Source organism: Hyperolius riggenbachi, chromosome 3 (genome assembly GCF_040937935.1).
Source record: "Hyperolius riggenbachi isolate aHypRig1 chromosome 3, aHypRig1.pri, whole genome shotgun sequence".
NCBI lineage: Eukaryota > Metazoa > Chordata > Amphibia > Anura > Hyperoliidae > Hyperolius > Hyperolius riggenbachi.
In genome coordinates this window covers 130,028,821-130,053,456 of record NC_090648.1, presented here as the reverse complement: position 1 = coordinate 130,053,456, position 24,636 = coordinate 130,028,821, and the positions used below count along the sequence as shown (strand labels likewise).

The 24,636-nt window shown below is 45.0% G+C and overlaps 1 protein-coding gene across 1 annotated transcript in view; it reads left to right on the top strand.

Annotated features, from left to right (window-relative positions):
* Window positions 1-24,499: 24,499 nt before the first annotated feature.
* The window catches only part of TET3 (tet methylcytosine dioxygenase 3), a 150,750-nt gene continuing 150,613 nt past the window's right edge, over window positions 24,500-24,636 (top strand). The window contains exon 1 of the mRNA XM_068274940.1: window positions 24,500-24,550. The gene's annotated coding sequence lies outside the window, so the exon portion shown is untranslated. The remainder of the gene's footprint in view (window positions 24,551-24,636) is intronic.

The window sequence follows — 24,636 nt, the reverse complement described above, 5'->3', positions numbered from 1 at the left end:
CTCGGCAAAGTCAGCATTCATAAAGGCTCTTTCCGCATGAAAAAAAGACATACCGAGCAGAGTGATAAATCACCGCCTTGTGCGGTGATTAACGGAACAAATGTAGCAAAATGTTAATTCATAAAGAATACCGCCAGCGGTGTCAGGTCGGAAAGTCCCGCTCCCTCTGATGTGGCGATACCAATGCAAGTGAATGGAGACACACAGACCTCCCAGGCAGCTGCAGCAGAGCGGAACACGGAGAAATGTATCAACTCGGCAGCTTCCGTGTCTCCGCCTGCCTACCGCCAGCCTAGTTCGGGGAACCTCCGCACTGCCACCGCACCTACATACTTCTTTATGAATGCCCACCCAGAAGTCTAAAGTACCGGTTGCGGAGAAGAACGGTGGTTTCCCGCACTACCGACAGCCTCTTTATGAATGATACCCATAGAGACGACAGAGTCTATATCCTGGGGGTCCCGGCGATGACGGCGGTTGCAGCGGGTATGTGCGGCGATTCGTCTGTATTTCATCGGGATTCTGCAGTCCTGTACCAGCGGTCTCTGGTGCTTAAGGGAGCAGAGACCGCTGGTACTTAAGTGGTTTAGTGTCTAGTATAGTCACTGCGGCGTGCACGGAGCCTCTAAGGACGCTCTACCGAGCGAAACGATCGTCAGGCTAACCACTGCTCCCACTTCAACCCACAGCTATGCAAGACCGGGTAGAATCTAGGAATTAATATTATGCTCGCAGAATGTTGTGACATGTAAGCCAGATCCATTGGCGCTTTTTTATGACACGTCAATTGCCAGTGCCGAACTGCTTCTTCTGATGATATTCATATGAATGTGTTATTTCTCTGTTCAGAGCAGGCATCTTTAACATCATTTATCTACCCGATCTGTTCCCCCTGACATCTTTTTGTACTGCCCCACTTTGCATACACTAGTGATTATAGTGCCTGTTGCTGGTTCTTGTGGTACATGTAAAATATTTCCTCTCCCTGATTTACATTCTTACATTTATCACAGGTGGCGACATCTTTACTGCTGGCAAGGAGCATCACTGTGGAATGCTTGCTTATTGCATGTTCCGAAGTGAGCAGAAACACCTGGGCCCATATGCAATTTTCTCCTGAGTTTTCTCCTGTGAGTTAATTTTTCATCCTCAATTTTAAATAGCTTTTATGCATTTTAAAATTGAAAAAGTACCCAAAAGTTGGTGAAAAAGTGCTATCAAAATTATTTTGAGTATTTTCTTGCTTGCTGTTGGTTTAAAATGCATTTTATTGACAAGTTTGAAAATATCACCTAGAAGAAAACTCAGGAGAACAAATGTATTGCATAAGGGCCCTGGGCCAATATGCAATTCACATTTTGCTCCTAGGTGATATTTTCACACCTTGTCAATAAACTGCCTTTAAAACCACCAGCAAGCAAGAAAATACTCAAAATAATTTTTATTGTACTCTCGAAAAGTTTTTTTGAACAGATGAAAAATTATCTCCTAGGAGAAAACTCAGGAGAAAAAGTGAATTGCATATCGGTCCTGGGACCCACCCCACCCCACCCCCAGTGACCAGGCTATTTTTTACAATCCTGCGCTCTGCATGATTCCCCCCTTTTCTGTCCACCTACAGAGCTTTCTGTTGGTGGGCTCTGATCCCTGCTGCAGTCTTTTTTCTATTATTAATAATTCATTTCTGCTTTTTTTATATAAAAATGTGTATTTTTTGTTTATTTATCCCTCCCCAACAGCCAATCACATGGCTCAGCTTTTATAGGCATCACCCTATGAGAGCCAATAGCTCTGTGACCCTCTCTAGGGGACAGCCGAGTGTCACGGCTTGGAGGAGAGCAGGCATGTAAGAGGAGATGTCCTGATGGCCACCGCTCCCCCCCATTCTCCTCTGTCCCCCGTCTTTCTTACCTAAATGCCCCCCGGCAGCCTCTTCTGGGTTACCAGAGTTGGGCATTAATGTGCAGGTGCTGGCCCGGCTGCGCGTGTCTTACATCACACGAACGCGGCCTGGAGCGCTATGCGCATGATGTATTTGTGACATCATGCGCATAGCGCTCCCAGCCACAGTCGCACGCTTTAGGGTGCGCACAACCCGGCCAGCGCCTGCATACTAATGCCCGACTCCGGTGACCCAGAAGAGGCTGCCGGAGGGCATTCTCCTCATCCATGCCTGCTCCCCCCTGTTTCTCCTATTTGTTTCAGTTCTGGTATCCTTGGTGTGGACATCTAATTTTGTCTCCGTTTTCACCATTTATGATTGGACTATGCAACTGGTCTCTATGTACTACATTCCAGAGACTTTCTGCAACAGAAAGAAAGTGATCAGCCAGCCAGGCTGAATTTCTTCAGCCAGTTGCTATTGTGTTCTCCAAGAGTCTGATGCTAAGGACACGCCTCCTTGCTTTCCTTCTACCCACACTACCTCACCAGTCCACTCATGAGTTTAACTACATTGCCAGATGCACTGTCCTGAGCATGATTAGATTGTGCCTACACACTAGTCCACCCTTTTTTTGTTTTGTTTTGTTCATAGGACTGGGGGAGAAGGCTCATGTGTGAGGATAGAATTTCAAATCCCTGTGGAAACCACTTGGCTGGAAGGCATATTCTCAGACATGAAGCCATCAACAGCTCTAGTTGAAAGTGTCTGGATCAAGTGTATGTTGTCTCAGGTCTGTGGGCAGATTTATGCTGAACTTATACCTGGTAAGCACAAAGCAATTTTACGGCAGTTTCATGGGTTAAATCTATAACTTCCAGCATGTCCAATCTGCTACCGATTAAAAACGGAATCGTTTTTTTAGATCCATCCTGCACAAAATCGATGGCGTTTTTAATTAGGAACAGATGGGATATGTCAGAAATGATCAATTTGACCTGTTGATCTGATGAAAAATTGTATTATGCGTACCAGGCATGTAGCCCCTTACACACTGAGTTCTGGTTCACCATGAGCTTGCTGGTTCGGAGCAGTGCTTTTCAGCGCTGCTAGATTTGGGCGCAGCCAGTGCCGCCATGGACTGTAATGGGAATCAGTCTATAGCGGCGCTCAGTGAGTAACGTCGGTTCCGTCAGAAGACGGAACCGAAGTTGCTTAAAAACACAATAATTCGGCCTCCAGCAATCGCTGGAAACCGAATTATTTCATTCCCCCACTATCCATGGCGGCCTGGAGGGGGAATAGTAATTAATTCGGCCCGGACTTGTGCAGAAGCAGGATCAGCCATATAGCGCTGTATCCTGCGCCCAAGTCTACCGGCGCCGATTTCAAATGTACTCTGCTGGTTAGTGTGTACCAGGCATTACACACAGTCACGTCCATCGCTTGCACAGATTTACTGCCTAGCACCATTGATTTTGATCAGAGTTCGGGAAAACTTTGTTTGACAATCAAAACGACACCGCTGCTGTCCTTGTATTGATTGCTGTAGTACAAAACTATACAGCGATTGATATAATCCCAGACCACCTTTCTTGATTGAATTTTTGAATTGATTCTTTGTTCAGAAATCAATAAGCTGGGTCTTGTGTTTTACCGTAACTGATTTTCATTTCATTTGATATCTTTATTGTATTAAAGCGGACCTGAACTCAGAACATCCTCTCTGCTCTAAAAGATATGCAATAGCATAATAACCTTAAAAGAAAAACATTTCTTTGTTATACAAATCATACAATAAATCTGCAGTGCGTCTACTTCCTGCTTTCATGGAGGCAGACATATTGTTATCATGTGCTTTCAAATCAGCTTATCTGCTGTGGCAGTCAGGTAACACAGGGGAGAGATCTTATTACAACGTGTGATTAGTCACAGATGAGGGGGCATTAGACAGGCTGAACCCTCTAAATACATACAGGGTGCATTTATCTTTGTTTTCCTTCTGCCCAGTGCAAGAGTTCAGGTCCACTTTACATTTTTCTTTGATTAAATATATCTCACAGCTTATCTCTAGCTCATAGTAAGGGCTGGTTCACACTGGGCGATATTTCACTTTGCTGATTGCCGGCGATTAGCAAAGCTCTGCTACTAATGTATCCCTATGGATACATTCACACAGCAGCATTTGTGATTTTGATCAATCGCAAACACGCTGCATGCAGCGTTTCGGGGGCTATTGCGCTGTGATTCTCTTTCTATTGAACGGGAATCACAAGCGCATATCGCGCTGAATCGCAAGATTTTACCCGCAAATCGTAATCGCGGAGCCGAATGCGATTGCGGGCAAGCAGAGCTCCAAGCGCCGAGTGTGAACGGGTGTTGTGTCCGATTACGCTGCCTGTTGATTTGCGCTGCCCCGCATGCGCAGTAGGAGACTGTGCGGCCACATTTCCTATTGGATGATGCTGCTGGAGGTATCTCCGCTTCCTCACATCTTACACTCCCCAAATTTTCAGGGTAGGGAGGGAACCCCCAGAACGACCTCTATGCCACATTGCAGCCCCTGAGACCTGCTGGTTCCCGAGACAGGTTTCTCTAATCTATCTCCTGAACCAGCGGGTCTCGGGGGCTGCAATTTGGTATAGAGGTAGTTCCTTCCTACCCTGAAAATTTGGGGAGTGTAAGAGGTGTGGAAGTGAAGATATTTAGTATTTTACCTCCAGCAGCATCATTAACTTCACACTGAGCATGCGTGCTACTCAGTGTGGAAAGCCTCATCTACACGCGTAGATGAGGCGGCGATCCGGCGGCTCGATTAGCCGCCGGATCACCTCTTCCGTGTCCCCGCGCGTACCCGCCGCGCGTGCGCCGGATTTGATACCCGCTCGTCCCCGCGCCATGCCGCTTATCTTCCGCTCGATTCCCGGCCATTGTCGCCTCGCGGGGAACGAGCAGGGAATCGGCGGTGGGGAGATCCGTCCTGTCAGATCTTATCAATCGAGCCGCAACAGCGGCTCGATTGATAAGGAACATCGCCGCCGCATCTACGCGTGTAGATGCGTCTGAAGGGAGCTTTGGGCAGCACAATCAGACATTACACTGGCCCTGAATGAGATCTGGCAACATGCTGTGTGTGGCCACCTTGATAGGTCTGGATGGACTTGGAGATAAGGAATTCTGTCATCTAGCCAAACAGTGCTTCCAATGACATACAATAAAATGTAAATGAACCTACTGGGTGGCCAGATAGACCACCATTCAGGTATGCAGTGACTCATGTAGGGAACCAGGAAATATATTAATCTTTAGGACTATAAGAATAAATGAACATTTTTAGAAATTGTGTTCAGTGTGTAAGAAGGAGAAGTCGCTATAAATTAAGCCAGGCATTCAGTCTGGTGTAAACTGCATGACGGCTACCCATTGACCTCTGAACTCCACAGAGTTAGCTTATCTCTCCTGTGATTATCTGTACTTCTCCTCTGTGGTAAATCCATCACATCTCTCCTCCCCCACCGCCAGCCACCTTTCCAGGTGTCCACATCTGCCATGTGCTCAGCCAGAGACATCACTAGTTAGTTCTGCAGAAGGATTATAGACCAGATGTGGTAAAGGATCAATTTATTTCTGATATCAATCTTTTACTACCTTGTTTGCAGCATCACTCGGTCTTTAACGGTCCTGAAGTCTGAACTTCCTCTCTGCTTTGGGCCTGTTTCCACTGGACAAGTTGCTATGTGGAAACCGCACTGCAACGCAAAGAAACTGCAACCAATTCACGTCAATGGAGTAGTTGCCATTGACACGAATTGACCTAAGCGATCCGGCACGACGCGACGTGGGGGAATTTATGGATAGCATGCTGCAGTTTTCCGCAGCATGCATCCGAGCCCCCATAGCCGCCGTCGGGAAGCCGCAGGACGCCGCATCCGGTTGTACAGAAGACAACCGGAAGTATCTGCGGGGGGATGCGAGGCGATTCGGTGATCGCCTTGCATCCACAACTCTAGGCCCTAAAAGATAAGTAACAGCATAACAACCTTTACAGAAAAACATTTTATTTCTTGCAGCCCACAGAACTCCAGCAATAAATCTGCAGTGTGTCTATTTCTGGATTTCATGGCAGCAGACAAGGAGTTAACATCCTGTGTTTACAAATTAGCTGAGGATGCTGAGAGTCTTGTGCTGACACAGCTGAGTGATCAAATTACACATGTGATTACTTGCAGCTGAGGTGGAATTAGGCGGGCTCTTCACTCTAAACACAACAGAGTGGATTCATCTGTGTTTTCCTTGTGTTCTGTGCAGGAGTTCAGGTCCACTTTAAAGGGGAACTGAAGAGAGAGGTATATGGAGGCTGGCATGTTTATTTCCTTTTAGACAATACCAGTTGCCTGGCAGCCCTGCTGATCCTCTGCCTCTAATACTATTAGCCATAGCCCCTGAACAAGCATGCAGCAGATCAGGTGTTTCAGTGGTTCAGACTTATAAGTCTGATCTGACAAGACTAGCTGCATGCTTGTTTCTGGTTTTAATCAGATACTACTGCAGAGAAATAGACCAGCAGGGCTGCCAGGCAACTGGTATTGATTAAAAGGAAATAAACATGACAGCCTCCATATACCTCTCTCTTCAGTTCCCCTTTAAGAAGTGATGATCATAATCTGCTGAATACTATTACGCAAAATTTTGTATCAGATTTCGCAATTATGGCTACACATAATTAAAATTTAAAAATTCTATTGATTTTACGTAATCCATTCATAATTTCACATAATTGTGTGTAATTTTGTGCTGACTTTAGGGGTTAATTGCATGCCCCCCCATATACTGTATGCAATTGTCGCTAACATTACTAAGTATGTTAAGGGGAACAGTGGGAACAAGTCAAAACGTTTAAAAAAAGACCTTGTAGTTTTTGAGAAACTCAATCTTAAAAATTCAAAGGAAAAATGATTTTGAAACGCAAAACATCATTTTACATTCACAGCAATTTTGATGACAATTTGCTATGAACCACTAAAGTTGGCAGAAAATGATGCGAAATTACACAAAATGATGTGTACTTGCAAAATTACGTTTCCTGATTACGGTTACAAACAAAACTAATTATGATTTTTTTTCTGAAATACATAACAAAAGATGACAAATGATCAATCGATTCAAGCTAGTCACATGTGCAAATTTCCCACTTCCACGTCCTTTTGTGCTGCCAGTAACAGCTTAATCAGCTGATCGTTCATGTTGAATGATGACAAACGATTGACCTGTGCAAACTACTTACGTGTTGTAAATCTCACACTTGATAAACAAGTGGGGGGTCTGGAAGAAGTCCCAAGTGAGTAAATCTGAACTCCCCCCCCCCCCCACCTTGGGTATCCTTTATGTTGTTTTCTTTCCCCAGTTCCTACTAGTTCATATTTCCTGCTCCTTGCCTTAAAAAAGTGGAAGACCTTGATTTAACCAGGGCTGGAGAACAGCTGAAAGCACGAGAGATCCAACAAACCTTGTCTGGACTAGAGATGGCTCAAACCTCCGATTTTCGGTTCGCGAACCTCGAACGCGAACTTCAGCAAAAAGTTTGGTTCATGCAAACTTTTCGAACCGCAATAGACTTCAATGGGGAGGCGAACTTTGAAAACTAGAAACATTTATGCTGGCCACAAAAATGATGGAAAAGATGTTTCAAGGGGGTCTAACATCTGAGTTTTTGCATGGCGGAGTGGGATACACACCAGAAGTCCTGGGGAAAAAAATATGGATTTGACGCACAGCAGCGTTTTAAGGGCAGAAATCACATTGCATGCTAAATTGGAGGCCTAAAGTGCTTTAAAATATCTTGGATGTGTATACATCAATCAGGTAGTGTAATTAGTGTACTGCTGCACACTAACAGACCAAACTCACTGTGTAACGCACCGCACACAGCTGTATGTGTAGTGACGGCCGTGCTGGACTGGTGCGCACCATGACGAGAGTGCAGGTGACGGCGGCTTTCCAGCCTATGTGGTCGCCGGGCTGAGGTAGCTCAATGACAGAACAGTGACTGTCCAGCTGATCGAATTTGGTCTGTCCACAATGAAGCAACAACCTTATTATCTTGGGTGTGCCAGTAGTCCAGAGGTTCATCGCTGCTCAGTGTCTACATCCACACTTAAGGCCAGGTAGTCGGCTACTTGCCGGTCGAGGCGTTGGTGGAGGGTGGATCCGGAATGGCTAAGGCGAGACGTTGGACTAAAGAATGTCCGCATGTCCGACATCACCATGGGATCATTAGAGCGTCCTGTCCTTGCCTGCGTGGACATGGGAGAAGGATTGCTGGCAGTGGTACCTTTATTCCATTGTGCTGTGACATCACCCTTAAACGCACTCTAAAGCATAGTTGCTAGCTTGTTCTGCAAGTGCTGCATCCTTTCTGCCTTCTGGTGATTTGGAAACATCTCCGCCCCTTTGTGCTTATACCGAGGGTCTAGTAGCGTGGCCACCCAGTACAGGTCGACTCATTCCACTTGAGTTTTTTATACGGGGGTCCCTCAACAGGCTGGACAGCATGAAAGACGCTATCTGCACAAATTTGGATGCAGACGTACTATCCATCTCCTCTTGCTCTTCCTCAGCGATGTCAGGTAAGTTCTCCTCCTTCCCCCAGGCACGAACAATACCACGGGAAGAGCAGCACAAGACCCCTGCGACACCTGCTGCGTTTGTTCTTCCGCCTCCTCCTCCAAAAAAAAACACCTTCTTCATCATCTGACTCCTCTTCCTCACACGACTCTTCCTCCTCCCCCCTCTGTGCTGCCGCAGGTGTTGAGGAATCATCTTCTTCTGCTGAGAATTGATCCCACAACTTTTCCTCCAGTTCTTGTTCCTGTTCACGCACCTCCACAGCTTGATCCACCACTCTACGCACAGTACGCTCCAGGAAGAAAGCATATCGGATCAATTCGCTGATGGCGCCTTCACTGCGACTCACCAGGTTTGTCACCTCCTCAAACGGCTGCATGAGCCTGCAGGCATTTCGCATGAGTGTCCAGTACTTCGGCCAGAACATCCCCATCTCCCCAGAGCATGTCCTTTGACTGTAGTTGTAGAGATACTGCTTGATGGCTTTCTCCTGTTGTAGCAGGCGGTTGAACATCAGGAGCGTTGAATTCCAGTGAGTCGGGCTATCACAAATCAACTTTTCAGCACTCTGCAACTGAAAAAGTACCTAAAAGTAGTTGAAAAGTACTATCAAAAGTATTTTCTTACTTGCTTCTGGCTTAAAAAAAGGCATTTTACTGATAAGGTATGAAAAGATCACCTAGGAGAAAAAAATAAATTGAATAAGGGCCAATGACTGGCCAATTGTTTCACTTACCGGTACATATAGTAGGAGAACTTACCTACACAACCTGTTCAAATGATTCAAAGTACTCAAAATCTATTGACCCTCATACTACATGGAGGCTGTAAAATTGGCCAATTAAATTTGGCCAATTAAAATTGGATGTGTGTATTGGACTTAAGTCCACAAAATGATCAGTTTATTCTATAATTCATAGAGACTTTAGGGCTGGTTCACACGGGCGTCTGCTGAGCTTTTGCTTGGCATTGCGTTCAAACGCCAGCATTTAAACGCCAGCGTTTAAAAGCTAGCTTTTGAAAGCTTTTGAAAAGCGTTCAAGGCTAGCAGTTCTGGTCTCTGCTATTGTTTCCTCGCGTTTACTGCCTCTGAAAGCAGCATGTTGCTTTTGAGACTAGACGCAACGTTGGGATCTACTGCCAGGCTTTCATGAAAGCCTGCAAAAGCCAGCTCTAAACGCTCCCATTCACTTGCATGGGATGGCAGTAGATCCCAAAAAACGCTGCGTCTGAAACGCTGCGTTAAACGCCACAAAAACGCCTGTCTGAACCAGCCCTTATGCTGGGAATACACGTTTCGTTTTTGCCTTCGTTTTAGCCTTCGATTCGTTCGGTAAACGAATCGAGTGTTGAAAACGTATGTGAAAATAGTCATAATCTCATTATAGTTTCGATTAATAGACCCCAAAAACGAACGACTAGTGATCGAACATGTTTGATATTATCTCTCTTTATCCATCTAATCGAGCCATTGGTAGTCTTGATGGCTGTTCAGATCGATTATATATTCGTTTATGCCGTCCGTCCCTGTACTACGTTTCGTTTCTTTGCAGCCTTCGATCATTGGAAAAACGAAACCATCAGAATCGAAAAAAAAACGAAACCGTGGGTGGTGATATTAACCGTACGGCCGATTATTTCGGGATCGAAAAGGACAAAAGGCACAATCGAAACGAAGGTTTAAACGAAGGCAAAAGCGAAACGTGTATTCCCAGCATTAGAAAAGCATTTTATCATTTTGATCACTGACTAGTCACTTCTGCTTTCTGGTATAGCTCACACAGGAAGCATAAAGCCCTAGTTCAGCCCCCCAGGTTTTTTAAAAAAATGTATAAGGTGATAACTTAGCATTACTTAGCTGTGGACAATTGTAAATCTGCACATTTTGCAATTCATATTTTCAAACTACCTGGCTGGCTGGTTTCTGTTGCTCCTTTCCTTGAAGAGAGCAGTTTTACCTGACAGCAACATTCAGGGAAGAAAATCTGTCTATATTCACCTGTTTTTGTAAATATATTGTTAATATGTTCAATGGTTTGAAAATGTTTATTAGATTCTTCTCAAACATCATTATCTCAGACATCATCATTTGTCTTGTTTAGTTCTGTAGGTAAAGTAGTGTGTGAGCAGCCCTAGTTAGATCCTATTATTCTTTAAAGTCCACCTGAACTTATAGGGATATGAAGGCCACCATATTTGCAGTATTTACTTTTAAACAATACCAGTTGCCTAGCAGTCCTGCTGAACTATTTGGCTGCAGTAGTGTCTGAACCTGAAACAAGTATGTGGCTAATACAGTCAGAAACCTCTAATCTGCATTTTTAAGGGTCTATGGCTAAAGGCGCCCATACATCTAGCGGGATTAGATCAATTAGAGAGAGATCTGTTTGCTGCCCATACACTGCAGGGTGATTCCTGATTGATTTCAGCATGACATCTCTTGGGAATCGGCCTCGTGCTTCCGCATCCACCCCCTCCCTGCCATCCCGCTAGTGTTCAAATGCTCTTGGTTCCTCCATTTGCATCCCACATGACTGTGTATAGCACGTGGCGTGCATGTGACATCACAGTGCTATACGTGGCAGCCACGTGGGCCATTTAATGCACGGCACTGGACGGGGGGGATTAACATTTGGGGGATCAGCGGCCAGGGGTTCTAATGCGTTCTTGTCCCACTGCCGCGCACCCGATCAACCACATCGGCCCAAGAATTCCCAGCATGTTCAATCAATGAATTCGACTAAAATCGGTCAAATCATTGATTGGACATGCTTGTTGCAGCACCGATTTTCGAATTCAGTAAAATCTAATCAAATGGTCAATTGGGCCGAACAATTGCTAGATGCATGGCCACCTTAAAAGTATTAGACGCAGAGGATCAGCAGGACAGCCAGGCAATCTGAATTTTGTTTAAAAGGAAATAAATATGTCAGCCTCCATACCCCTCAGTTTTGTTGTGCTTTAACCACTTAACGACCAGCCAACGCTGAAAGGCGGCGGCTGGTCGTTTGTGGATTTCCTTGGAAACGGCCGCTCGCGTTCCATGTCAGTTCACGGTGGGAGGCTCTGTGAACAGCCTGCGAGCCTCCGATTGCGGCTCGCAGGCTAAATGTAAACACGCGGGGAAATAATCCCCTGTGTTTACATTGTACGGCGCTGCTGTGTAAAGGAGATTGGCGATCCCCGGCCTCTGATTGGCCGGGGATCGCCGGCATCTCATAGGCTGAAGCCTATCAGAGGTGGTACAGGACGGATCGCTGTCCTGTACCGCCCATAGAGAGAAGGGGAGGGAGGGAAAGAGAGGGAGGCGGAATATCGGTGCAGACGGGGGCTTTGTGGAGCCCCCTGCAAGGCACAAGCAGTCGGCGGCGATCAGACCCCCCAGTAGGACATCCCTCTAGTGGGAAAAAAAGGGGGGGGGAAGTCTGATCGCCCTGCCTGATACCCGATCTGTGCTGCGAGCTGGAGAGCCCACGCAGCACAGATTAATCAAAACTCGCCTGGTCCTTAAGTGGCATGGTAAGGGCAGCACGGTGGCGTAGTGGTTAGCTCTCTCGCCTTGCAGCGCTGGGTCCCTGGTTCGAATCCCAGCCAGGGCACTATCTGCAAAGAGTTTGTATGTTCTCTCCGTGGGTTTCCTCCGGGCACTCCGGTTTCCTCCCACATTCCAAAAACATACAGATAAGTTAATTGGCTCCCCTAAAAAATTGGCCCTAGACTACAGTACTTACACTACATAATATAGACATATGGCAATGGTAGGGATTAGATTGTGAGCTCCTTTGAGGGACAGTTAGTGACAAGATAGATAGATATATATATATATATATATATATATATATATATATATATATATATATACACTGTACAGCGCTGCGTAATATGTCGGCGCTATATAAATACTAAATAATAATAATAATAATAGTGGTAAAGGTTGGTTCAGAATCTAATGGTGCAATTCAAGTTGCAACTTGTTTCCCAGCTTTTAAGAATAACACCTGTATTTTTTAACTATACATTTTAGCTGGAAGTTTCTCAGTCTTTGATAAATGGACCTAAAGGAGTTATTTTGACAAGTTCAGCAGGTTCTTCTTAAGCTACACCTCAAGCAAAAGTTAAACCACGACAAATAATTACAGCAGTGTACTAATTGTCTTGATTAAGAAGGAGTTGCAGGCACTACATCTATCCTTATGGCCTTAAACCCACTGAAATCCGCAAACGCAAAACGCAACCGCTAGCGTTTTGCCTGAGCAGTTTGCAAGCGGATTTGTGCGAGTTTTCGGTCGCATTTTGCAACAGTGTATTTTTTTCCTCAGCGGTTGTGTAGCGTTTTGCGTTTCGCGTTTTTATCCTGATTGGTCCTGTGAATTATTTTTAATTTTGTTACAGTGTGCTGAACCGCAAAACGCTAGCAAAACCGCTCAGTTTAGGTTTTGCTGAGCGTTTCTGCTAGCGTTTCAATACTTTACATTGAAGCGCTAACGCTCCCAAAATGCTGCAGGTCCTGCGTTTGCGTTTCTGGGAAACGCAAACGTTCCTGTGGAAGTTGCCCCATCCATTAACATCAGCTGAGCGTTTTGGCAAAACGCTAGCGTATCGCAGCGCTGCCAAAATGCTCAAAAAAACGCTCTTGTGGGTTCCAGCCCTGTCAGTGGCCAAGCAGATGCAGTCATTAGAACAATTGTGCAGAAAGCAGAAAGCTTTTTCTCTCTGCAGAGAGGACAGGAAAAATACACTTTTATATCCTGGTCTGCCAGAAAATGTACAGGGCCTTAGTAAACGCGTACGTTAAAAAAGGGCGCAGGGTTTTAAACGATAAGCATGAATAACGTTTAAAAAAAATTGTGCTATATTTTGTTTAAAAATAATGTTTTATAAAGTTAGAAATCATGAAATAATGTGTATGAAATCGGCAATAGTATAAACGTTAATCTTCCTTGTTTAAAAACTGAAAAGTAATAATAAGGTTTTATAAAAGATTAATAAGAATTTTACTAAAACTTTACCTAACCCTACTCTCACACAGAACCCTCCCTGTACCTACCCCTAACCCCTAGACCCCCCTGGTGGTGCCTAAACCTAAGACCCCCCCTGGTGGTGCCTAACCCTAAGACCCCCCTGGTGGTGCCTAAACCTAAAGCTGGCCATACACTGGCCCGATTTGCGCCCGTTTCGACAGCAGATTCGATCACTGGGATCGAATCTGCTGCCAATCGTTCACGCTACACGCCAAATTTCGATCCATTTCGTCCGATCCCGTCGATCGCGCCGTGCGGAAAATAACCGTCGATCGACCGCGGGTAAAGAGCGCATCGCTAGTGCCGTTCGAGTGCCCGACGACCGACGCAATAGAGCCCGCATACATTACCTGCTCCGCCGGCGCGACTCCAGTCTCCCGGTCACCGCTGCTCTGTCTGCGCTCTGGTCTCCAGGTCCGGCATGCCTCACTTCTTCTAGCCCGGCAGGAAGTTTAAACAGTAGAGCGCCCTCTACTGTTTAAACTTCCTGCCGGGCTAGAAGAAGTAAAGCCTGCCGGACCTGGAGACCAGAGCGCAGACAGAGCAGTGGTGACCGGGAGACTGGAGTTGCGCCGGCGGAGCAGGTAATGTATGCGGGAGGGCGGGGGCAGCAGCACCCCCACAACAGATTGTGAACGGTTTCAGGCTGAAATCGGTTCACAATCTGTTTGATGTAAAGGTAGCCATACGATCCCTCTCTGATCAGATTCGATCAGAGAGGGATCTATCTGTTGGTCAAATCTGATGGCAAATCGACCAGTGTATGGCCACCTTAAGACCCCCCTGTTGGTGCCTAACCCTAAGACCCCCCTGTTGGTGCCTAAACCTAAGACCCCCCTGGTGGTGCCTAACCCTAAGACCCCCCTGTGATAAGCATGATAATGTTTTAAAGAAATATTGTGCTGTTTTTCGTTTAAAAATGATTTAAAAAAATATAAATCATTAAATAATGTGTAATCATGAGAAGCAGTTATAAAATATTAAAAGTCTCCAGGCGCCGCTTGTAAAACTTTATTTTTCTCCAGCGCCCTTTTTTCCTGTTGGGTGCCCATTAAACGATATTTATTATGGGAGTAAATGGCGGCGCCCTTTTTGTCCACCTGCCTCATGCGCCCAAATTTCCTGCTTCCTTTCTAAACAACTCTGCACCAGAGCCCCCTGCAGGCTTCTCCTCCCATGGGCCCCCTGCAGCTGCATCCGTTTTAGGGGTGATTGTTACTCCCCTGGAGGCCACCCATGTAATAATGTCTGTGCTGAGCACTAGCAAGCACCCTGCTATTGCACAGGAACAGCTGACAGGCAGTGAATTCACCTCTTTGGATGTGGCCAGAAAGCAAGGAGCTTCCATTGAATATAAAAGTGCTGAATGTTGTTCTGCTACAATTTTTTTGTGGTAGTAGAGTTTATGCTGTAAATTATCTTTGAGGGTGCGTTTCCACTAACGTGAATTCGCATGCGTTCCCCACATGCAAATTCGCATAACCAATAAAAGTGAATGAGCCTTTGTCCATTTGTCAGGAAAACGGAGGAAAAATCTGCACAGCAGAGCCATCCGAATTCGGACACCACACACACCGCATGCGATTCGCATACAATGTATTTAATAGGGAATTCGCATGGTGGTTTTCTATGTGAAATTTCCTGCGAATTCACATACGATTTCGCATGAAATCAATGAAAAAGCACACAGGCACTGCCATGGGTAAATTCGCACACAGCGTCATCTATGCGAAATCGTATGTGAATTTGCGGTAAAATTCGCATACAACCGCATGCAATTTCACTCCTGCATGCAAATTCGTCCACGAAGAATGCTAGGCGATTCCCCACCGCACTAGTAGAAACGCACCCTTAGAGCACCCTTTTAAGCAATACCAGTTGCCTGGCAGTCCTGCTGTTCCTCTGGCTCTAATACTTTTAGCCATAGACCCTGAATAAGCATGCAGTAGATCAGGTGTTTCTGACATTATTGTCAGATCTGACAAGACTAGCTGCATGCTTGCTTCTGGTGTGATCCAGAAACTACTGCAGCCAAACAGGCCAGCAGGGCTGGCAGACAACTGCTATTGGTTAAAAGGAAATAAATATGGCAGCCTCCCTACACCTCTCAATACAGTTGTCCTTTAAAGGCATCCTACAAGACCTGTTCCTCTCTGAAGCCATATCCCCCTGCCACAAACAAATACGTTTTATATCAGTCAGAGACTGCTGAGTTTTATGTTCATTTTCTTCAAAATATTTGCCAAGTACTGTCACTGCCTAGTTAAAGAAACCCTGTAGCGAGAGGATAATGGAGACTGCCATCTTTAATCACTTGTAATATATATATACAGTGCTGCCCATACTTATTCATGCCCCTGGCAAATTTTAACTTAAAGTTACTTTTATCCATCCAGCAAGTAATTTTTTGATGGGAAATGACATAGGTGTCTCCCAAAAGATAATAAGACAATGTACAAGAGGCCTTATCGTGGAAAAAAAATCTCAGCTTTTATTTACATTAGAGCAAAAAGTGTCCAGTCCAAAATTATTCATAAAAATCAACTACACAAAAGTGTACATGCTAATGTGTGCAAACCAGGCGGGTACACGCACTGGTCAAAAAACTAAAGATAAAAAACAAAAACACTACCAGTATATGCCGTTCAACCACCTGATATTTATTAAGGCTCAAAAATTCTTTCACCTTGGTTAATCACAATAAGGTCTATAAAGAAGTATTACATATTGCACACAATTGTAATGCACAAATTCTCATTATACGGGGTGTTCCCCAAATACGTCTCAACAGAGAGTCTCAGACGACCGTACACAGACCAAATTATGACAAAATTAACCATGTCACTTCCACACATGGGGAGAGGCGGACACGGACACCTACAATGCCAAGAGATTAACCACCCTGGCGTTCTGATTAAATCGCCAGGGTGGCTGCGGGAGGGTTTTTTTTAAATTAAAAAAAAACTATTTCATGCAGCCAACTGAAAGTTGGCTGCATGAAAGCCCACTAGAGGGCGCTCCGGAGGCGTTCTTCCGATCGCCTCCGGCGCCCAGAATAAACAAGGAAGGCCGCAATGAGCGGCCTTCCTTGTTTTGCTTACATCGTCGCCATAGCGACGAGCGGAGTGACGTCATCGACGTCAGCCGACGTCCTGACGTCAGCCGCCTCCGATCCAGCCCTTAGCGCTGGCCGGAACTTTTTGTTCCGGCTACGCTGGGCTCAGGCGGCTGGGGGGACCCTCTTTCGCCGCTGCTCGTGGCGGATCGCCGCAGAGCGGCGGCGATCAGGCAGCACACGCGGCTGGCAAAGTGCCGGCTGCGTGTGCTGCTTTTTATTTGACAAACATCGGCCCAGCAGGGCCTGAGCGGCAGCCTCTGGCGGTGTTAGACGAGCTGAGCTCGTCCAGACCGCTCAGCAGGTTAAAGCATCTAATATGCCAATTGCCTGTCCAAATTGTCCGCATCACCCCATGCGCCGACAGTATGGTGGTCAACAGCAATAAAAATGTGTGCCCCCCTATGCCCCCCCACACAACCACAGCACCATGATCTGCATGCGAGTATTCTCATAGAAATACTAGATTATATGGGTCGTCACCCTCAGAAAATGGCATAAAAAATGAGAACACAGTCTACGATGGCATATATGAAAAAAGAAAATTTCCGCAGAAGGTCCTGCATCTAAGATTCAATTGTATGACACAGAGTTCAATATCAAAAAGATCATCATGACAGATCGCTGTATTTTTTCAAGAGTCTTTCAGACCGTGTAAGGCTGGTGCACCTAGCCAACTTGCTGCAATATAAATTTGTAGGCCCATACTGGCAAGACAGTTCACTATTCCAGCCAAGCCATATATCACACCGTCAAAGTTTCAATGCATACAATGCTCCTCCATAGAGGACTGTATATATGAACTCTGTGGATTATTGGTGCCATATACACTATCTCTCATAGTTACCACCTCCTCCATTGATACGAAATGCAATGTCCGCATAGACTGTTTCAGCCTACCCAGTTAACCGCAGTATCCGTGATGTGTGTCTGCGGGAGTATCAAACTCAGGGCCTTAGACTTGTGTCATCACATCCAAGCGGGAGTCCAATCTTTGGAGGTATACGGGCACCGTGCTCCGATCCGGCGGGAGGGCAGAGGGGGGCGGAGAGGCACATCTCAGCGCGTGACGCAGGCCTACGTCGACGCGTTTCGCCCCGCCCAGGGACTTCCTCAGGACGTACTGCGCAACTGCGCTGGATAACATGACCGCCTTTTATGTGACCTGGGGGTCACTTCCGCCACAAGTTCTTTTAGACTTTAGATGAAAATTATTCATACCCTTCTCAATAATCAATGAAAACCCTTTATACAGCAATCAAACGTTTCATATAACTTCAGAACAGCTTTTTGCATGTCTCCACAAGTATTTTTGCACATTCATCTTTAGCAATGAGCTCCAAATCTTTCAGGTTGGAGGGTCTTCTTGCCATCACCCTGATTTTTTGAATTGGATTCAAGCCAGGACCCTGGCTGGGCCACTCCAAAACATTAATGTTGTTGTCTGCTAACCATTTCTTCACCGCTTTTGATGTGTTTTGGGTCATTGCCATGCTGAAATGTCCACTGGTACCCAAGGCCAAGTTTCTCTGCAGACTGCCTGATATTGTCGTTGAGAATCCTCATGTATGAGCAATTCATGGTGCCATGGTTGAAGGTTTCTCCTTTTTTACGCCAAATGAAGGAAACATCATTGTGACCAAACAATTCAATTTTTGTTTTATCTGACCATAACACAGAAGGTCAGAAGTCTTCTTCTTTCAGATGAGCATTTGCAAAAGCCAAGCAAGCTTTTGTGTGACTTTTATCTTGAGAAGTGGCGTCCTTTTTGGTCTGCATCCATGGAACCCAGCAGTGTCCAGTGTCTGTTGGATTGTCTGCCTTGAGACATTGCCACCAGCACAGCCAATATTCACCAGGATGGCCTTGGTGGTGATCCTTGGATTCTTTTTTACTTTTCTCACTATCCTTCTGGCCAGCACAGGTGTCACTTTTGGCTTCCGACCACGTCCTCTGAGATTCTCCACAGTGTGGAGCTTTTTGTATTTTTTAATTATACTTTGCACTGTAGCCACTGGAACTTAAAACCTTTAGAAATGGTCTTGTAGCCCTTTCCTGACTTGTGAGCAGCCACAATGCGCAGCCGCAGATCCTCACTGAGCTCTTTTATCTTAGGCATAACTATCCACAAACCAGAGAGCTGCTGTTTTCAACTGTTGAGTTAATTAGAACAGCTGTTCCAATTAATCAGGGTAATTGGGATGATTTAGAACAGCTTGGACTATTTGAAATGGTGTATAACTTTGGATTTTCCCACATACTGTGACAGTTTAAGGGTATGATAATTTCGGACTGGACATTTTTTGCTCTAATGTAAATAAAAGCTGAGAAATGTTTTTTTTTCCACAATAATGCCTCTTGTACATCGTCTTATTAACTTTTCGGAGACACCTATGTCATTTCCCGCCAAAAAATTACTTGCTGGTTGAATAAAAGTAACTTGAAGTCAAAATTTGCCAGGGGTAGGAATATTTATGGGCAGCACTGTATATATCATGCTGGTTTCTGCCATCTCAAAAATAATTTCTGCTGCATACTGGTATGGCTTGCTATTGTAAATCATATTGTGACTTCATATTTAAGAACTTGTAGAGCTCACAATTGATTGTAAATGTTTGTGGACAAGGCCCTTTCTCCTAGTGTTTCCTGTTACTGCTGTTGGAGTTAGGCTAGTACCCCAAAGAAAAGCCAGGTTCTTGAAAACCTTTAGTCCTGAATTTTACTATTGATTATATGAATGTCTGTTTGAGCAGACTGCCAAGTTCCCCCACATTCCTTAGGTGCCTGGCTGTCTGGGCCACCTCCCCTTCATTGCCCAGTACAGCAAGGAGGGTTACAGGCAAACTGTGCCTCTTTCCACAATCACCTGTGCTGCATACCACGATCCACTACACCAAACAATACACAGAATAAAGGTTAGGCCCCGGTGTATTTCATTCCATTACCAGAAGAACGCTAATGCAGGTGATCTGACTCTTTTGCATTGGAGTCGGAGGTCTTTTCTTTTGAGTATTTGCAACTGAAGTGAGTTTTCCTTTGTACATTGTAACTTTCACTTACTCTGGAGATCTGCCATACTTGTCCAAAGATTATAAATGAGAACAGGGAGACCCCAGCTGAATATACATGGAACCTTTTAGTTTTAGGATTATTTGTACATTGTTATTCACCAGAAGACATTAGGGACTCTTTCCTGTTGTTATGCAGCCATTCATGCCTAGTGACTGTGGATTACCATGTCAATGGAACAGTCCTCTACTCCTCTTATCAAGACAATCTGAGACTCATTAGCTGGTTAAACCCATTCCATGGCCAAAGCATTTGTTCTAGGGCCAGTAGCCTCCAGGTAGAGTAGGGTCATTCACTAGGAGTCATATCCCTGACCCCAGGTAATATTACACACTATTTCTTAGCTTTGTTGGATACAAATTACTCTGCATTATATTTTAAATCCTTTGATATAAGCAAGAATAAAGGAAGATTGCTTTGGCTTCCAGCTGTGTAGCAATCTATGTGAGTAAAAATCACAATTAGTTGTGTGTCATGCATCAAAAACGCCATTGCAAACAACTGCAAAACTGCATTTGTGTTCTGATGATTCCCATAGCTATGGCCGGATTTCAAGCAAGGCCACAAAGGGCACCAGGAAAGCAAGGGGCGGACTGTGGGCAGAAAAGTGGCAGTAGCAGTTAGCCTGCCAGACATTCGTCCTGCTACACAGAGTTTGCACACAGCAGCCAGCGCCTACCAACAGCTGGATCTGATACTTGGGGGATGAAGGGGCTTGTCACTCACCGAATGTGCCACTCGCCAAGGAGCTTACTATCTAATTCCAGCCATCATGTCACTAACTTTCCTCAGAGGAATTTATAGTGTAATCCCTTCCATCACTTCATTAACTGTCCTGAGAGGAGACTACAATCTAATCCTTTGTGATTGGGGGGATGTAGGATGCTGTCGGTCCAGGACTGCTGATGATAGTGGGCCTTGGGCGGTAAAAAGTAAAAATCTGGCCCTTCCCATAGCGAGATGGTTATTGCAGTATGGTATGAATGGCTGGAAGGCCATGTATTACTTGATCGCTTGTGACCTCTTTCCAGGCTGTGGTAAACAGTAGGACGGTCTTAATACCGCTGCTGTGGGATCTTCGACCAATGATTGCCTTGATCCGCTGTCAAATATCAATACAGTGATGAGGCTATGTGTGTGTGTATGGTGGGGGTGTTTGAGGAAGGGAAAATGGGCGGGACAGAAAGAATGAGGAGGGGGGCAGAAAAGGTGGAAGATGAGAGAAACATAAAATCAAAATCCAAACCATAAAGCCCCGTCTACACGGGGAGATGTGGAGGCGATCCGGCGCCTCAATTAGCCGCCGGATCACCTTTTCCGCATCCCCGTGCGTACCCGCCGCGTACCCGCTCGCCGTGCGTGCGGCGTATTCGATCCCCCGCTCGTCCCCGCCCGGCGCTGCTTATCTTCCGCTCAATTCCCTGCCATTGTCCCCTCGCGGGGAACGAGCAGGGAATCGGCAGCTCACAGATCGGACCTGTCGGAACTTATCAATCGAGCCGCATTAGCGGCTCGATTGATAAGGAACATCGCCGCCACATCTCCCCGTGTAGACGGGGTTTTAGACTTGTGTGTGTAATTTATGGTAGTGGTCCATTTAGACAATAATGTCATCAATTAAGAAAGAATAGGGAGTCAGATGTATAGTACAACTGTTTCATAAAAAATAATTGGCTGCTAAGGTATTTGAAGTCACCAAAATCCTAATAGCCAAGGTAAATAATAAAAAAAACAACAAGAAACAAAACAAAAGATCAAAGGCCTCAAAATATCACTTGGAGGCCTCTTGCACACTGCAAGCAATTCAGATTCAGATTCCGCTTTTTAATCAGTTTTTACCTCCGATTCAGATTCAGATTTGCAGTGTGCAAGGAGCAAACTGCAAATCTGAATCTGAATCGGAAGTAAAAACAGATTAAAAAGCGGAATCTGAATCTGAAGTGCTTGCAGTGTGCAAGAGGCCGGAATTCCATTTCCAGTCACCTCAGTAATCCAAATACAGCTAGGAGTGGTACCTGCAGACAATAAGAAGACGAGTTTGAGAATCAAGATTAGACTCATCCATAATAGGTGTCAGTCAGGAATCATCTTCGACTGAAGGTGTTTCGCAAAAAAGACCTCACTGTGTGGGAGGGGGATTTATAATATTTATGTAATGCTGGGGGGCATACCTTGACCACACAGCGCAACAAGGCTAAGCAGCTGGATAATGGAATAGGCTACACAGGTTGTCCAGAGCAACTGCAGCTCTGGGCTTCCGATATAGCTACAAATAAGACACAGAGTGATATTGCGCTGCCTATGGTCTGAGTAACTAACCAGACAAAGAACGAACAGACAGACAGAACGCTAGTAAGACTGAGCGCTGCCCTAGGGATAGCAAGCATTCAGACAGATACAAGACAGGACTATAGATTGAAGCGTAACTAATAGCAACCACCGCTCACAGTCATGTCTACAGAAGCAAAGCAAGCAGGTTAACAATCAGTCACCAGCAAGCATCCACACAGGCAAGACTACAGGAAAGAAAGTAACTAATAGCAACCACAGCCTATAGTTACGTTCCCAGAAACTAGAGTAGCAGGAATACTACAGTCACCAACGTGGTGATGGCAGAATCCAAGCTATCAGGATAATGGACTTCACTGACCCACCGCGGATGCAGCGAACGTCCATCAGGCATGGAAACAAGGCAATTCACAATAATACAGAAAAATAACAAACGGCTCAACTAACGGATAAATATATATTAGCAAGTCTGCATATATATTTATCAAGAAACTAGCTAAAGCACAAGTAATAAGGTCGCCTAGAACTACATTACAGATCTATAGTAGTGGTTAGCTCTCTCGCCTTGCAGCGCTGGGTCCCTGGTTCGAATCCCAGCCAGGGCACTATCTGCAAAGAGTTTGTATGTTCTCTCCGTGTCTGTGTGGGTTTCCTCCGGGCATTCCGGTTTCCTCCCACATTCCAAAAACATACAGATAAGTTAATTGGCTCCCCCTAAAAAAAAATTGGCCATAGACTACAGCACTTACACTACATAATATAGACATATGGCAATGGTAGGGATTAGATTGTGAGCTCCTTTGAGGGACAGTTCGTGACAAGACAATATATATATACACTGTACAGCGCTGCATAATATGTCGGCGCTATATAAATACTAAATAATAATAATATAACAGAGTGACAAAGTGCCCAGCAGACCAGCGTACTGACCGCTATGTCGAGCAGAATCTGAAATGGAAGGCAGACTTTTATGCCGGCATCAGCTAATGGATGCAGGTATGCAAATTTCCACACAGCTGAATGGTAATCATTCAATCCTGAGCTGGTTTGATTACCATTTGCTAGCAGAAAGACTATCATAACAAATGCATGCATTACTATGTAACAACTCGCATGTAGGAAATCCAGGGCTACCTGGCTGCAGCTCAACTGCCGCAAACCATATGAGGAATCCTGACAGCATCCTAAACTGCTCTGAACTGCAGAGTGATTGCAAATAAGACTCATTGCGAATGCACAACCGAATGCAAGCAGACAAGTCAAAACTGCCCAGTTTCACTCCACTGCAAGCGACAGAACATGCTACAGGAGAGATCCTGACAATTTATTTATACAATGCCAATTGCACATTGGCTATAATAAAAGGAACACTATAAAAGGAACATGAATATGTCACTATTAGGACTTCACTAGGTGAGCTCCAGCTCTTGCTATGTAGCTTGATAGTCCAGGCCAGGGCTGTCTATGTCCATTCCTCGAGGGCCATAGCCATGTCTGTGTTAAAGGACAGACCAAACCTTTTCTGATTCAGTCCCATCAATTAGTTTGAGCTGTTCCAAAAATGTGGCTCTCGAGGACTCTGGAACTGCACAGCACTGGTCCAGGCCATGGCTGCAGAGATCACCAGCAAATAGCTGAAGATGTTGCTTTTGAATTATTATGGAACTTGTCAGGGAAAATGTTCTAAAAATGTCACTGCAAGTAAATACATAAATAATTATATGTATATACATTTTCAGATTTTTGTTTCTAGTAAAACTTTGCCCCACCTTCCAGAGACTTTGTAACCCCTTTATTGAACCATGTAGGCTGGGTGGCCAGGAGGGAGGAGCCATCAAGCATGTGGCTAAACCTCCTGATCCAAAACCCACCCACATGGCTTTTAACATGGTGAGGGTACCCTGCCAAGCATCCTAGTCCTGTTGTTTAGTGACAATATACTAAAAAGATGATGTTGGAGTAAGGCTGGCCATTCGCACATCAACTTTTCTGATCGATTTCTGGCAGATTGGATCACTTTGAAAGAATCTGAATGTAATCTATACTGTAGGTCCGGTGTAGCAATTGACTTTCAGTTTCAAATCTTTTATTGCAAGTAGCATTTTAACATTGTACAAAAGCATCAAGTTATATGTATCAATTGACTCTTGATCGATTTTGTAAAGTCAAACAAATGATCAGCTATTTTGGGAAATCTCTCTGCGATGGGGGCAGGGCAGGAGCAATGGGGGATCGACACCCCATAACGTTGCAGTGCAAGAAGTACAATGCCTGCAGTTCGATCCAGGCTCAATGGATTTCTGCTGAAATCTTCTAAAACTGAGCTTGTTGTGAAAAAATGAAATAAAAAACACGTGCCTGCTTTTATATTATATTAAAGTCTGGTATAAAAATCCTTGTCTGTTTTCCAAACCCTTCATCCTTCTTCTTCTTGCTTGCAGAATGCTGACCTGACATCCATATCCGCCACCATCCCCACCACAACGGACTGGGAACCCCAGCATGAGGATAGCTGACTAACTGATCCTGTTGAAGTTTCCTCATTCGGTAATAAGGTATAAAATCATAAAACACTCAGGTTTTGCTTTTTACTAGGAATATGAGTACCAATATGCTCATGTTAACAGATCTAT